Consider the following 15,623-nt stretch of genomic DNA (forward strand, 5'->3'; position numbering starts at 1 on the left):
TATATCTGTCTGTTTTTTTCCCTCTCTCAGTTCTTGAACTTGTTTTTAGATCAGAAATAATACCATTTTCTATAGTTATATTTATATAAAAATAAGGGTTAAACTCTATGTACATAATCTCAAATAAAATACACCATAAATACACGCTCCCCTACCCAAGAAAGAAAACCCACACCCTCTTTCTTCCTGCATTTCGGTGACCTTGCCTGGGGGTCTATTAGAGTCTGGGATACCATTAAGCCACCCCTTCCCTTCTTCCTTCTGGAACTTGCTTGGAGTGTTGGGGTAAACTTTCAACTGGCTTTCCTGGCTTTGAACGAGTTCTTCTAAATGTGTGTTCAACTCTTCCATTAAAATCTGTTCATTTCTGCACACTCCTTGTAACACTTATTTTGATGCGCAAGGCTAAGAGGTGCCATCTTGACTGAAGCTCAGAGCGGAAACCTCTGGGGGGATTGAACAATCTCTATCTGACCATCCTTTTTCTTTTCTGTTCTATCCTGTTTCTTCCTCTTTCTTTTCCTTCTCTTCTTTCTTTCTTTCTCTCTCTCCCTCTCTTTCTCAGTCCCGGATATAAAGTGTTTAACAGTGCACCGTGCTATGGCCAAAATCGCCCTTTGCTTTTGCAAAACCCATCTCCTCTGAGCTGAAATGTTGTCCTCGTTCTAGCAAACATAGGGAACTTAGAGCTCAAGCAGACTTAGGTATATAACAGTGAAGAAAACAACCTCCCCTGGTCTGGGAAATGACATCTGAGCGCAGCTTTCCCTGGGGCTGCATCTCATCTAAGTGTCTCAATAACACAACTTGTTACACTGCAGTGAATTTTCTTTATGACTCTTCTCTTCACTGGACTGGGAGACCCTTGAGTATAACAACAAACATTTTGTATGGACTCAGCTGTATATTTCCAGCACAGTGGTTATTAAATAAATACCTGTTAGATACATGAACAGCTGAGTTGATACGACTATCTTCCCAAGCACATTTTCTACGTGAAGAAAGATCAGCATGTCTGGGTCATTGGCTGAATTTAGACCGTTGTCTTGACATCCACTAGCCGGAGAATAAAAGATGGGTTTTAAATATTTTTAGAAGGCCAGCAAGTAGGGTTGACGGTACGATACAGGCACGTCCCAAATCACAGTGTGACCTTCTGACAAAGCGGCAAGAAAAGGATAAGATGTTATTCTCTGAGTCACAAAGACCCTGTGGTTCTGTGAGCACTGTGTCCCGGGTTAAACAGATGCCAAGAGAATGTGGACAAGTGTAGTTCAGCTAGAAGGCCATAGCTCTTACAGAGAAGAAAAAAAATAATGAGTCAGTAAAATAAGGGTCACCCCTGCTGAAGCATCTACTAACTGCATGAAGTTGGGTAAGGCATGTAACTGTCCTGATCCTTTCTTTTCTCATCTGTAAAATGAGAAAAAAGGATTTGTTGGGATTGGCGTTCCTTGTACACAACTTCATTCCGTGGTCCCATGTAACCCACCTCTTCTCCACCCTGCATTTCAAAAGGAAACTTTTGCAAGATAAAATTCACCTACTCCTGACTTCAGAATATCACTCTTCCCATCTGCATGGGTAAGTTTTGTGAGAAGGTCTCACGTTCAAAGACTTGATGCCAAAGGTTGTTTGGAAGGTGAAATAAGAAAGCAAACAGACCCCTGTGCCAGACGTCAGTGCTTTAGTTTGGGGGTGTCGAATCAAGGGTCTAGGTCGGATTACCTGGACACACCCGCACAGATATGCTGGGTCAAGTCAACGTTCTTTCAGGTTTTAGCATGTGGACGGTACACCATGCTTTGGTTATCTCAGTCCCCTGAGTATTGACTTGTGACTCTGCACACGGCCGTATCCTCTCAGAATGTCTCCAAGCAATCTCAGCAGCAGCAGACATTTAAAATCACTTACCCTTTTCCAAGCTGCTCAATATTTGACATCCACATTGATCATAATACCACGCAACATGGTTGCCATGGAGACCAAGGTTTTTTTTTTTTTTTTCTGTGTTTCCATACAATTAACTGCATCGCATGACCAAGAATACAGGAAATGTTACCTCTACAAAAGAGAAGATTTTCTGGGGTCATTCTTACCACATTGAAAATGCACCTTTTATGACCCTGTCCACAGGACAGGGGGCTTAGTTTGCCAGGCAAACTCACCTCAGCTTCATATTTTCCCAGATGCAAAATGAAATCAATAAACGGCTAATGGAAGCCTTGATTTAGACCACAGTCTGACGGCGGATTGCTTCTATTTAAACAGTTTTAAGCAGAGAATGACTATGACACATTAAACTTTAATAATTCTAAATTAAAAACACTTGAGGGGTTACTAGCAGAGACGAGGGTTTCGTGGGTTATTTTTCTGATAACACAAGGAGACCAGGATGAAGAAGCAATTGGTCTCACCTCTGATTATCTACAGGTCACGTAAATTCTCAGCTTGCATGACTTATTTTTAAATGTAAGTGGGTTAGGATAAACCCATATCACGGACGCTTTAAAATTCTAACAGCATTTGCCAAATAAAGTTGAAGTAATAAAATTCCATTTGCTTGGAGTGCCAATTACATTGAGTGTGCCGCGCTATATTGTTTGTGTGATAATTTGCTTTTAAAGGGCTCGTTTTAAACTGCATGGTGAGCTCACATATGAACATTAACTTTATATGCAGCCAACTGGGCTGCCTCAGCATTTTAAGTACCCTAACCACAAACTGAGAGGTGGCTGCAAAAGATATATTCCAAATCCAAATGCCTCCCCCCTCACATTTTTCATTTATTTATGTATTTAACGGTGAATATAATATTTTAGTCATTTTTGTTTACAATTCAAACTCTGGAAATTCAAAATTAACATCCTTGCCCGTGAGGTTCTTATAGACACCAGAAAAAGTTTCAACCTTGTGCTCCACGTTGGTCTGCTGGGCCTTGTCCAAGGGCACCTCTATGAGTCAGCTGTCGTCCAATTTCAGACGGATTCTCTTGCCCACAATTTCACTTGGGAAGACCAAGTCCTCAAGGATCACGTCATGGACAGCGGTCAGAGTGTGGCTCCTGGGACGCTTTTGCTTATTTTCTGTATGGCTTTTTCGAGTTGGCTTAGGCAGAATTCTCTGGTCAATGAAGGCAATGTGCTTCTCACTGAACTTTTTCTCCAATTCCTCTACTAGCCGGACTTGAATTTTCTGGAAAGATTTCAGTTGAGGAACAGGGGCAAAGATGATGATAGCTTTCCCAGCACCACCAACTTAAATTTCCTTGGCTATGGTTATATTCGGCTCCGGCAGCTGAGCCTTGAGGTCCGAGTTCATCTCCAGCTCCAGGAGGGCCTGGGAAATGCCCGACTCGAACTCGTCTGGCTTCTTGCCAGTGGGCTTCATGATCTTGGCGCTGGAGCTGAACATGGCCTTCTCCTTGCAGAGAGCCGGTTGAGGAAGAGGACATTTTTTATTTTTTAATTGATAGCAGAAGTTACTTGCTTAGGTATACTGAAGTATACTGGAATTAATTTTTCATTGGTGACATGGACAGAAATTAGATATGTAGTTATATAGTGCGGTAGGCAGAATAATGTGCTCTGAAAGATGTCAAAATATTAATTCCCAGCGTGAAAAGGATTTAGGGGTGTTCTTATATAGAACCTCATTGTGTAATCCTATCTAACCCACCTCCTCCCCTCACCCTACACTTCAAAGGGGAGACTTTTACAACATAAATTTGCCTAATCCTGACTTCAGAACATCATTTTTTGTGTCTGATCTTACAACCAGAGGCTTCTGGTCCTTTCTAAGGCACCTGAGATTTCTGAGCACCTATGAGCTTAGGTCAGGTGAGAAAAGAATAAAGAAAAAAAGAAAGACAGGTGATAGATTTTGCTGTAATTGAATAATAATAATTATTATTTTTTGAGACAGAGTCTCACTGTGTCGTCCTTGGTAGAGTGCTGTGGCATCACAGCTCACAGCAACCTCAAACTCTTGGGCTTAAGTGATTCTCTTCCCTTAGCTTTCCAAGTAGGTGGGAGTACAGGCAGCCACCACAATGCCCGGCTATTTTTGTTGTTGTTGTTGTCACTGTTATTTGGCAAGCCCAGGCTAGGTTTGAACCCGCCACTCCCTGTGTATGTGGCTGGTGCTCTAGCCGCTGAGCTATAGGCACTGAGTCCATAATTGAATAATTAAAGTGAGTGTGTTTTGTTCAATACAACCAGCATCATGGGCAAATATTTTAAGCGTTTGCTTTGTAAATAAGCATCATATAAATTCAAATTTTTCACCAGTTAGGACCAATCTTTCCCATCATCTGGCCCAATGTCATTAATGTTATATTGTCATTAATTTGCTACAACACTCATCAGCTGAGGGTCAGTTCTAAATATCATAGGACTACTATCGACAGTCTTCTCATGACTGGGAGTCAAATTCTCTTTTTTGTTGAAAGATAAATGGTGACAAATTACACAAGCTACTCTGAGATGAAAACAGGGGTTATATTTATCATTCAATTATAAAGCAATCTTTTATTTTATCTTCTTTGAGATTTAAACGCCTTGACTGTAGGGGGCCGTACTTTGCTTGTCTGGGTCTCTCCCCAAATGTCTGTCACCGTGCTTTAAGCAGCCCGGAATATATATAAGGGACATTCATCAAAGCCCATGTGGTAACCTCAGATAACAATTGGTAAAATAGAAAAAATAGACAAAATAATTAGGCAGGCGATTTCTTGTGGGAGGCAGCAGGTGGAGGGGGGGTTTGGGGCTGTATACTAAAAAATAGAAATCTGTAAGAAGGCTACATTCTAGGTTAAATGTGATTCCTTTATTACACTGGGGATAAGAATATGAGTTTTCCCTTTATGGAGCTGACAGTTTAGTGACACACGTGTCCCTGAGATGTTTTCATCTAGTGTGAAAATGTTGAAAAGCAGAAGTTCTTGTATGCTCAGTACTCAGGGGAATAATCCACATTACTTACAGATTTGAGCCATGTCTAATGTTAAGGTCCAAAGTAATTTAATTTTAATATATTCAGAAGCAATGGCTTGATTACGAAGTAGAAAGAAATACCCAAGCAAACGTATTTTTTAAAACAGTATATGAAGCAGCAAAATCCCAATAATTCGACTTAGTTCCATGGGATAAAAATATTGCTTACTGAATTTTATGTGAAAATGAACCTAGATTATAAAATATTAAAACAAATCAGCCAAGAAATACTTGTTGAATATTTATTTCCAAAACTTTGAGAGTCATAGGTGATTATGTTTTCTGCTTTTTTCCTCTTTCTATTTTTTTTTTTTTTGGAGACAGAGCCTCAAGTTGTCACCCTGGGTAAAGTGCTGTGACATCACAGCTCACAGCAACCTCCAACTCTTGGGCATAAGCCATTCTCTTCCCTCCGCCTCCCAAGTAGCTGGGACTATAGGTGCCCACCACAACACCCAGCTATTTTTTGCTTGTAGTTTTCATTGTTGTTTGGCAGGCCTGGTCTTGATTCTAACCTGCCAGCTCCGCTGTATGTGGCTGGCACCTTAGCCACTTGAGCTACAGGCACTGACCCATTGCCAATATTTTTCTATAGATAATTTAGTTTAATATATCATTTGCCAAACAAAAAATAAAATTAAAAACAATTTAAATTGCAAAAATATAATTTAAATAAGAATAGCACTGCATATAAAGGAAGGACTAATAACATTATTTCTCAACTTTTACAATTTTTTTTTTTTTTTTTTGCAGTTTTTGGCCGGGGCTGGGTTTGAACCCACCACCTCCGGCATATGGGGCTGGCTCCCTACACAAATTTTTAAAGAAGATTTCTTGACTCATGGAGTACTTTGGTATTGATCCAAATATCAGTATTTAATTGGATAAACAAACATTTCCTTCCAAATTACTATGGTTTGTGATCTTACCGAACTAACAAAGTAATGTGGTGTTGAGGCAAATGGTATAGAACTTGCTTTTATGTTCACAAAACTGGTAGTAAGAGAAAAAGTGTAATTCAGATAATCACAGGGATCAAAATAAACACTTTGCAAGCATTTGGATGAACTGAATTCAGTTTAAACAGAAAACTAGCACTTTGTCCAAACACCTATAATTGCATGTTATTTAAATCGCTAGATACTAATTTGTGTTAAAAGAAGGTATCGTAAGTTCAAATTCAATGTGAAGACCAAGGGCTATTACGGCAATTCAGCATCTCCGTGTGTGCCTCAGATCTTTGCTGTCTCTCCCCGGCAACGAGCTAAGAAAACTTACCTGCCTGAAAACACATCCTACTCATAAGAACGGACGTGACCAGAAGAAACTGGGGTTCACCTATATGCTGTCCTGAATGTTTCATGAAACAAATGGAGCAATATTTCTGATGATGATCATTATTATTATCTAGATACTTAAGATCCACTAGGATATAAAATAAACTGAGGAAATTTTCCAACGGTAAACCTTGTCATTATTCAGATATTGAAGATTCAGCGATATCGCTATGCAACAAACAGCTTGGTCTGAAATCCACCCTTGATCATCATGTTATTCTCCAGACTCAGTGTCTGATGATGATAGTAGATTAATTCCACCCCTCCCCTCCTCTCCCTCATCCAAACCCTCCCCCACCTTCTTAGGCTATAATTAGGTTATAGCTTCAAAGCTATAACTTAGTTTCATAGTAGGGCTGAGTACATTGGATACTTTTTCTTCCATTTTTGAGATACTTTGCTAAGAAGAATATTTTCCAGCTCCATCCATGTAAACATGAAGGAGGTAAAGTCTCCATCTTTCTTTAAGGCTGCATAATACTCCATTCACCTCTCTGGTTTATCTCACAAGGGTACAAGTGAATCTTTCTAAAAGTAGAATATACATGTCTTAACACAATAACTAAGAAACTGCCATGAAGACTATGTTAACCAGTTTGATGAAAATATTTCAAATTGTATACGAAAACAGCACACTGTACCCCATGATTGCATTAAGGTACACAGCTATCATTTAATAAAAAAAAATGAGGAAGGTAGTGATTCGTAATTACCCTTTTTTTAGTGATCAAACACAGATTATGCTCTCAGGATTCCGTACTAGGCAGTATGATGTGTTCAGGGCTTAGAAACACAGGTGGGGCACCTTTGGCTGCGAGTTCTCGGGGGTCACTGGTAGGGAACCCAAACTCTAGAGTATCTACGTGGTAAGACTTGACTGCCTTCTTGTCTTGTATAAACCTGCAGTCCCCAGGCCCCCAGAATGTAGACAAGTACTGTCTGTGGCCCGTTAGGAAGCCGACGGAACAGCAGGAGCTGAGTGGTGGCTGAATGAGCAAACCTTCATCTGTATTTAGAGCTTCTGCCCATCACTGACACCCTTCCCAATAACATACTCGATTAACACGCAAGTACTATATACTGTAGTCTTATAATGAAGTCGTCTACAGCTAAGAAAATGCTATTAAGAAAAAACGCTAGAAAAGAGAAAATATATTTACCATGCTTCAGTGGATCATCATGAAGGTCTTCTAGCTAACGTGTTGTTATCATGTTGAGGAGGCTGAGGAGGTGGAGGACGAGGGGGTGGGTCCAGCTATGTCAGGCGTGGCAGGGGCAGAGAAAAATCCACCTGTAAGTGAAGCCCTGCAGTTGCAATCTGTGCAGCTCAAGGCCCACCTGTCTTGAGTTAACTACAGTATGTTATTAAACCAATTTCCACTAACCACATGCTTTTAGAGGCCAGCCTAACAAAATCACGTGCTATTTCTTTCCACCTCCCACATAAAATAGTCCCTTTCTGCTCAATATAATGTCTGCAGCATGGTTTCACCTGCAAGCGGATTTTTCCATCTCCACGTGGGAGAAGGGGCACTCACTCGACTGTCTCTCCTAGCTTTGCACTTCAGGAGACGTGGTCTCCAGCCAAACTCATTCTCGTCTCCCACCCACCCCCCCAAATATTTCTTTGAAACACTTTTGGCCTTGGAGAGAATTACTGGACTATAGTAATCTGGGAAATGTGCCAGCTTCCTCCCTTTATTGTGACTGATCCTCCTTTATCAAGATTCTCTCTCCCCTAATAAAATTGTATCTGAAATCCAAAATAAAACTAACACAAGACTATATTAGTAAGACTTCAACTATGTGTGTGTTGTGTATACATACTACATATTTAAATATATGAGATATATATATATATTTGCATCCAATAAAATTAGAAATGGTGGAAACTGGTGGTTTTTAACATTTCAGCTTCTGATCCCTTCCATTCAAACCTCTATCTGGCTAGACTTTGCACAAATTCACGTGCCTCTTCAACAGTGCTTTCAAAGAAATTTTATTTGGCATGTTTTGCCAGTGGGAATGTTCTATTCACTGGCTGAAAGGCAGATTGTACTTTAAATTTCCCACCCAGAAAATGCCCGCTTGAGGTAGAAAATTATTCTCCGATGATGGTTGCTAAACACCCATGTTAAAAGCATAATTGGCTTGCACTCACCTTAGAACCCTGAGCAAGTAGCTTCCTGCAACTGAAATGTGGGCTCAGGTTCTAAAACTTCGTAAATCGCGGTTAAGATGATCAGCCGGAACTGAGTTCTCCTCCTGTGGGGAAGTGACAAGGGCGGAGCATGTTTTACTTTGTGATTCCCTCTGGGAAAGTCTGAATAACAGTGCCCAAAGATGGCCACCTCCTACTCCATGAAATCTGTAAATGTGTGAGCTTTCTTGGCAAAAGGGAGCAGGTGAGATTAACTTAGGATATTGGGATGGGGAGATCGGGCTGGGCTAAGCAGGTGGGTCTTTAGGAAAGGGATGTAGGAGAGCCAGACTCCCGGAAGATGTTGTAAGACCTGATCTTAGAATGACGCAGAGTTATGAGCTACAGGCAACCTCCAGAAGCCAGAGAAGGCAAAACATGGATTATTGTGCATTACCTCCAGAGTAAATCTACCATGCCAATGCCTCAATTTCAGCACTTGTGGCCTCAAATTATAAGGAAATATATTTGTATTATTTTAAACCTCTACATGTGCAGTAATTTTTGCAGTAGCAATAGAAAATTAACATATGTTCCCTCACTCGAAACTTTTGATATCTCCTCGTTTTCCCTCATCCAGTAGGCACTCATTTTTTCTTCCTTTCCCCATCTTTAAGGATGATCGGGTGAGGTTCATGTAAGCTAAATAGGCTCAATTCTTTCCACTTCCACGTTCAGCAATGTTATTTTGTGACTCGGAATCATTCGTGGTGGGAGTATTTACACCACAGAAATTGGCAAAGGCTGTCAATTCATACCTGGGGATGCTCCTTCCAGAGACTTTGCAATTATGTTTGATGTTTCCCAGTCATGCCCACTGTCTTGGACGGGGATGAAAACATCAGAAAATTTTGCCTTAGATCCTTGCCCTAGGTTCAATCATTTTTTTTATTATAATGTAGATAAAGCTGGTTGACAAGGAACTTGAGATAATATGTAAAATGCACCTGAAAGTCCTAGGTATATGTAAAATATTTTAAAGCATTGCTGTATATTACAAATGAAGTAATCCCAAGAAGCTATTATGGGTTGAATAGGTGGGAAGAAGGTAATATAAAGCAGGACTTAAATAAAAAATAATGGGTTGCAGAAAAATTGCAAGTCTGGACAGGCAGAAAGCTACGAGCTCATGGAAGAAAGACACTGTTCAGAGGAATTGGGAGAGAGAGAGAGCACGGGATGACAGAGTTTCTTTAAACTTCAGGATACGTGGTTTTATTAAAACACCTAACTACACGAGGCACACTGAATTATTAATATAATTCAGAATGGGAAAGGATACTTGCATGTTATAAATCTAACAAAGCATTGATAACTAGAAGCTACAGAGAACCCAAAGTAATCAACAAATAAAGAGCACACAAACCCATCTATCACTGGGCAGGAGACAGGAACAGAACCTTCTCTGAGGAAGACAGATGAAAAAAATGCTCATTGTCACTAATCATCAGAGAAACGCATATCAAAACCACCCTGAGATATCAGCTAACACCATGAGAATGGCCCACATTACAAAGTCCCAAAGCTGCATATGCTGGCATGGATGTGGAGAGAAGGGAACACTTTTACACTGTTGGTGAGACTACAAACTAATACAGCCTCTTTGGCAAGAAGTATGGAGAATTCTCAAAGAACTCAAATTAGACCTCCTATGTGATCCTGCAATCCCATTACTAGGCATTGACCCAGGAGAAAAATAATCATTTTATCCTAAGGACATTTGCACCAGATTGTTTACTGTAGTTCAATTCACAATTGCTAAGATGTGGAAGCAACCCAAGTGCCAATCAACCCAGAAATGGATTAACTAACTGTGGTATATGTATACCATGGAATACTATGCAGCCCTAAAAAGATGGAGACTTTTGGCTCGGTGCCCATAGCATAGTGGTTATGGTGCCAGTCACATACACTGAGGGTGGTGGGTTCGAACCTGGCCCAGGCCAGCTAAACAACTACAACTAAATAAATAAAAATAAAAAATTCCATTAAAAAAGAAGATAGAGACTTTATATCTTCTGTGTTTACCTGGATGGAGGTGGAACACATTCTTCTTAATAAAGCATCACAAGATTGGAAAATCAATAATCCAATGTACTCAATACTCATATGAAGCCAGTAGACAATTTAATACACACCCACACAAGAGAAAAATTCAAGTTGAGGGGAGAGGCAATGAGGAAGGAGGGGAAGGGGATTCTGTGCTCTCACTTAATGGACACAATGTCCTTTAAGGTTATGAGGGTCACAACTACAACAGGGACTCTTGCTAAGAAATGCAAACATTGTAATCTAATTGTTTGTGCCCTAACATTAATCTCAAATTTTAAAAAAATGGCTGATTTTTGATGCATGAAAAACAGTCAGCACTACTTATATAAATCTACGCCATGTGGTCGAGACTTTAAGCTGCTGAAACCGTAGGCCCATTGGAGGGTACCTCTAACCACATCTGGTGAGAGATAAATTTTTTACCATGAGGGCTTCCATTGGTGCCTCTTGGATAGCTCTCTCCTATGAGGTGATAGATCTCTCTTCTTTGGGAACTCAGGCTGTCCTTGCACACTTACATCTTGCCAATTTTACAAAGTGGCATTGAGGAGGTCAGCTATTTGTGTCTTTACTGGAATCCCCATACATTTATACTTCCACACAAAGCTGTTTTTATGTTCAGCCTTATTCTTTTTTTTTCCTTTTCAGTTTTTGGCTGGGGCTGGGTTTCAACCCCCCACCTCTGGCATATGGGGCCGTCACCCTACTCCTTTGAGCCACAGGTGCTGCCCATGTTCAGCCTTATTCTTAAGCACAACTGCTGTGTCAGAAACAGAGGCAATGGGCATGTAGTCAATGTGTGGTGATGGCCTCTGCAAAAGGATGGGCTTAGACTTAAAGTGTACGCCAATTCCTGTGGTGTAAATACTCCCACTGTGATGTGATGTCACCACAGGGGGAGCTGGGTAGAGACAAACCCAATACGGTTTGGGGGAGACGATTCCACTGCACCATTAATGTAAACTGAGACAAGGTACCAGAAAATGAAGTCACACAGCACAGACAGGACCTGGTCACAAAGCTAACTCTAAAAGAAAGGACGATCTGGGAACCCTTTACAATCCACGTCAGAGGATAACTCAGGTAAAGGTATAATGGTGAGGGTCTGCCTTGGGTGTCTGGATATAAAATGCACACTCAGACAAAGAAATGAAGCTGAGAGAGCCCATGGGAAACCCATTCAGTTTGGAATTGAGTAGTGTATACACCCCCACCCCCACCCCCACCACTTCCACCACCTCCGCCCAGTGATGTTGATTCTCAGATTTGCAACTGTTCTTTGTGCCAGGAAGTAGCTGCTGCTTGCCACCACCCAAAGGCTTGTGGAAATACCAACAGCTTCATAGCAGTCTAGTAAATATAGGGGCACACGGAGACAAACGTTACTGCATTCATGCATCAGAGTAAACAGAGCTAAGCTTCCCTTAAACACATCATAAGCCATCTAGGGAAAACAACAGGCTTAAAAAAAGTGGAGCCTTTCCCCCGTAGGGAAAATTTGGCCTCCAATAAGCCTTTCTGTTTTTTTTATTTTTTATTTTTTATTTTTGTGGAACAAAAAACAAAGAAGAAAGCAAAAGTTAAACTTGTATTACAGAACAGATATGTTTTTAATGCTGCACTTCAGGCAGAAGTCATGCTGAGCCATGCAAGTTTCTAGCTCCCAAAACACAGCAGTGAAGCCAGAAAAATACAGTGTTTTAGGAAGCATTTCTGTCTTGAATTTTCTTTTTTCCTTTAAGGGGCTAAATGAACCACTGTGAGATGATGTGCTTCTGTGCCGAGATTTTATTTCTGAGATGTTCACTCGCTCACCTGTTTGCGCCCCCCATTTTTCAGATAGATACATTGGCTTTAGGGAGACGGCTATAAAACCAGATGCAAACAAGCATCTACCCTGTTGGCTTTTGTTTTGAGGACAGACCCATTAAGGACAGTATTCTTGATGTCGCTGAGGAAAAAGTTTGCTCAGGGGGATGAAAGTATGGGATGGAGAATGGACAGAGGGCTAGGGGACATTGGATGAAGTGAAAGGATTGGGCCTGCTCTCTGCTTCTAGGGCAAGCAAGCTTCGGGAGGACAGATCAGCCTGGAGAGCTTTGGTGTCATAACTTATCTAGGCAAAGAGATAAGTTGGCCTCCCATTTCCAGCTCAAAGCACTGGACGTAGCAGCAGGACAAGCCATCCTTTCTGACTCACCTCGGGAAGTTTCAATGTGCTTGGCTTATCCATGTTGCTGGGAGGGCTTCCTCTGTTTCCACCTGCAGGATTTTACATTTCTTGATTTTTGTCTACCTTACAACTTTCATAATGACCGACATGTTTTCAGGTGAGTTAAAATTCTTTAAGTGAATGGCCAACAAGCCAAATTATCCCTTTGTTTTATTGAAAATGTTGGTTTAAACATAGTTGCTTGCATAGATTGCATAAATTCATAAATTCTTGCATAAGTTTCTATTTGGTGAGATTAAAACCAACCGCCAGGGCGGCGCCTGTGGCTCAAAGGAGTAGGGCGCCAGCCCCATATACCAGAGGTGGTGGGTTCAAACCCAGCCTGAGCCAAAAAGTACAAAAAAACCCAAAAAACAAAACTAACCACCTCTACCTAAATAAATAAATTTAAAAAACAGCATAATTGACCTCAGGTAAGAGCAATAGAAACACTTTTAAAAACGTTTTAAAAATGGTTTTAAAAAGTTATTTGAACTTGGAAACAATGGATTCTGAGGAGAGATTGCATTGCCACCCAAATGTAGTAGGTAGACACATTATATTATTTTACTTTATTTTATTTTTTTAGCAATGGAAATGTTTTCTGTTCCTCCCACACTTGTAATATTCTTTGTATTCTGTACCGAAGATCAAGAGCCAAACACTTCACTTTTATGTCTCTCCCATGGGGTACTTTTAAATTAAGTCAGTCTCTGACTATTATATTTATTTTAATCCTTTGAGTTTATTTCTCCCAACAATAAAGGCTGCCGTTTACCAATGCACTGTGAGATGGTGCGGAGTACACTGGAAGCAGAGCCATTATCTTACTCAGTAAACGGATTTTTTCATACCGAAAACTAGAGTTTAGGCCAAGCAGCTTTTACACCAACTTGTTAGACTTTTTTAAGGAAACCATAAAGGTTTTTTTATTCTCTTTTTCTGTTCATTTTCACATTTCTGAAATGATGGGCAGTAAAAATGATGAAGGACTTTGGACCTAATATCTGGTAAAATTAGGTTTTTTAAAACCAAGATCTGAATAGATTTTTTTTTTTAATGGATATAACTAGTGTGTTAGGTCAAGTTTTCTGGAAGAAGTACCTGGGAGAAGGATTTTTGTGCATTTACATTTTTAGAGGAGGTATCTCAGAAGACAGGCATGATGGCAGGACACCCGGGGAGGGGAGTGGAGCGTTAAGTGGCTCGTGGTGGTCCTGCTGGAGGTGCATTTCCACCTGCATCGTGAGGCTAAGGAGCTTCTGTGAACCAGAAAGCACATAGGAATCTATCACCAATACAGTTTTAACCATGCACACAATCATGTTGACCCAAGATTAGGGAGAATCATACCAAAATACGATCAGTGGTTATCTCTGGAAGGTGGAGGGGTGTCAGTTTCTCTGATTTTCCGTAAGTTTTCAGAGTGGGCATTGTGTCTTGGACAAGAACACAGAACCAGGCTGTGCTCAAAACCTTGTTCAGCAATTCAACTGAAGTCTGACAGTGCTATGCTTTCTGTCCCTTAGAAACGGGGTTGCTGGCAACTTAGTACCAATTGACCAAATCAGGCCTACCACCTGTCTTTGTAAATAAAGTTTTATTGGAACATAGTTGTGCCCCTTCATGTAGTATCATCTGTGGTTGCTATGGTACAATAGCAGAGTGAAGTATTCTCAGTAGAGACCATGTGACCTCTCACTATATCCTCACCTATAAAACAGACTCCCAATTCTCATCTCGTGGGACTTCTGAAAGGTTTGACCCATAGGTAAAGAGCTCACGGCACTCTCACCATGTAGTAGTCATGCCTACAACTGACTCATTTCCGTCAGAAGCATGAGTCCTGCGTCCTCTTATTACAAAAGAAGAAAATGAGATCTACCAATTAGAGTGAATTCCTGAAGTCCTCATAGCTACTCAAAGCATGGGGAACCAGACATATGTGTGAGATTCTCAATATAGCACCATTTCAATCCACTCACTGCTTCTGAGAAACAAGTGATTATCTGCTTGCAAATATATCCTGGATTTCCAGAGTGGAGCAAAGGAGCATGAAAGTTTGAATCTAAAGGTTCATTAGGCTGTAGTATTATTATATCTTTCACACAGGACTAGTTTGCTCAAGCATTATTTTTTTCATCTCATCTGTGGACAATGCAGTTAAAATAAATCCTACCTGGGGACTATGCTAATTTAATGTTTGAATGAATGTGTTCTCCACATTGGAAAGTGATATAATTTCTTGCATAGCCTATTTGTGTAGAAGAAAATTTTTACTAGATGTAAGAAAGTAGCATACCAGAATTCATTCCTTGCAAGATGAGCAATATTGTACTTTTGGATTTTATTACATAATGCTACACAGCAGAACAGAGTCAATCTATAACAGAAATTTTGTTCCACCTGTTTTTAACTATACTCACTGTAGTCCTATAGATATAGGCTACAGAAAAATTCAACATTGCTGAATGAGATATACTTTCTATGTCTTTATTTTTTGAAGGGAATCCTTAAAAATAAAGTGCAGGTAGTTTTATAAACATGGGAATACTACCTCTCAGTTCTGTTTCCATTTTTCTTTCAAACAGCTACTATCTTCTCAAATAACTGAGCATGAACCACTAAGCCTAGGAAAGGTAAATTATAATGACCGAGGCATCCCCAGAAGGACAAAGCAGAATCATGATCCATTCTGAAACGGATGGCAGATGATAACTTAGAGATAGGCTGTCTGTTTACAAACAATCAGTGAGTGTCTCCCAGACTCAAGGCACCCTGCTAAGAAATGTGTAAATAAAACACAGTCTCCATATTAATGGAGCTGA

At 40.4% G+C, this 15,623-nt stretch overlaps 1 pseudogene; it reads right to left on the bottom strand.

Moving 5' to 3' along the window:
* Positions 1–2,832: 2,832 nt before the first annotated feature.
* LOC100959867 lies at positions 2,833–3,414 on the bottom strand (annotated as a pseudogene).
* Between the last annotated feature and the right edge of the window lie 12,209 nt (positions 3,415–15,623).

The sequence above is a fragment of the Otolemur garnettii genome, unplaced genomic scaffold (assembly GCF_000181295.1).
Source record: "Otolemur garnettii isolate 467f Iridium unplaced genomic scaffold, OtoGar3 scaffold00065, whole genome shotgun sequence".
Taxonomy (NCBI): Eukaryota; Metazoa; Chordata; class Mammalia; order Primates; family Galagidae; genus Otolemur; species Otolemur garnettii.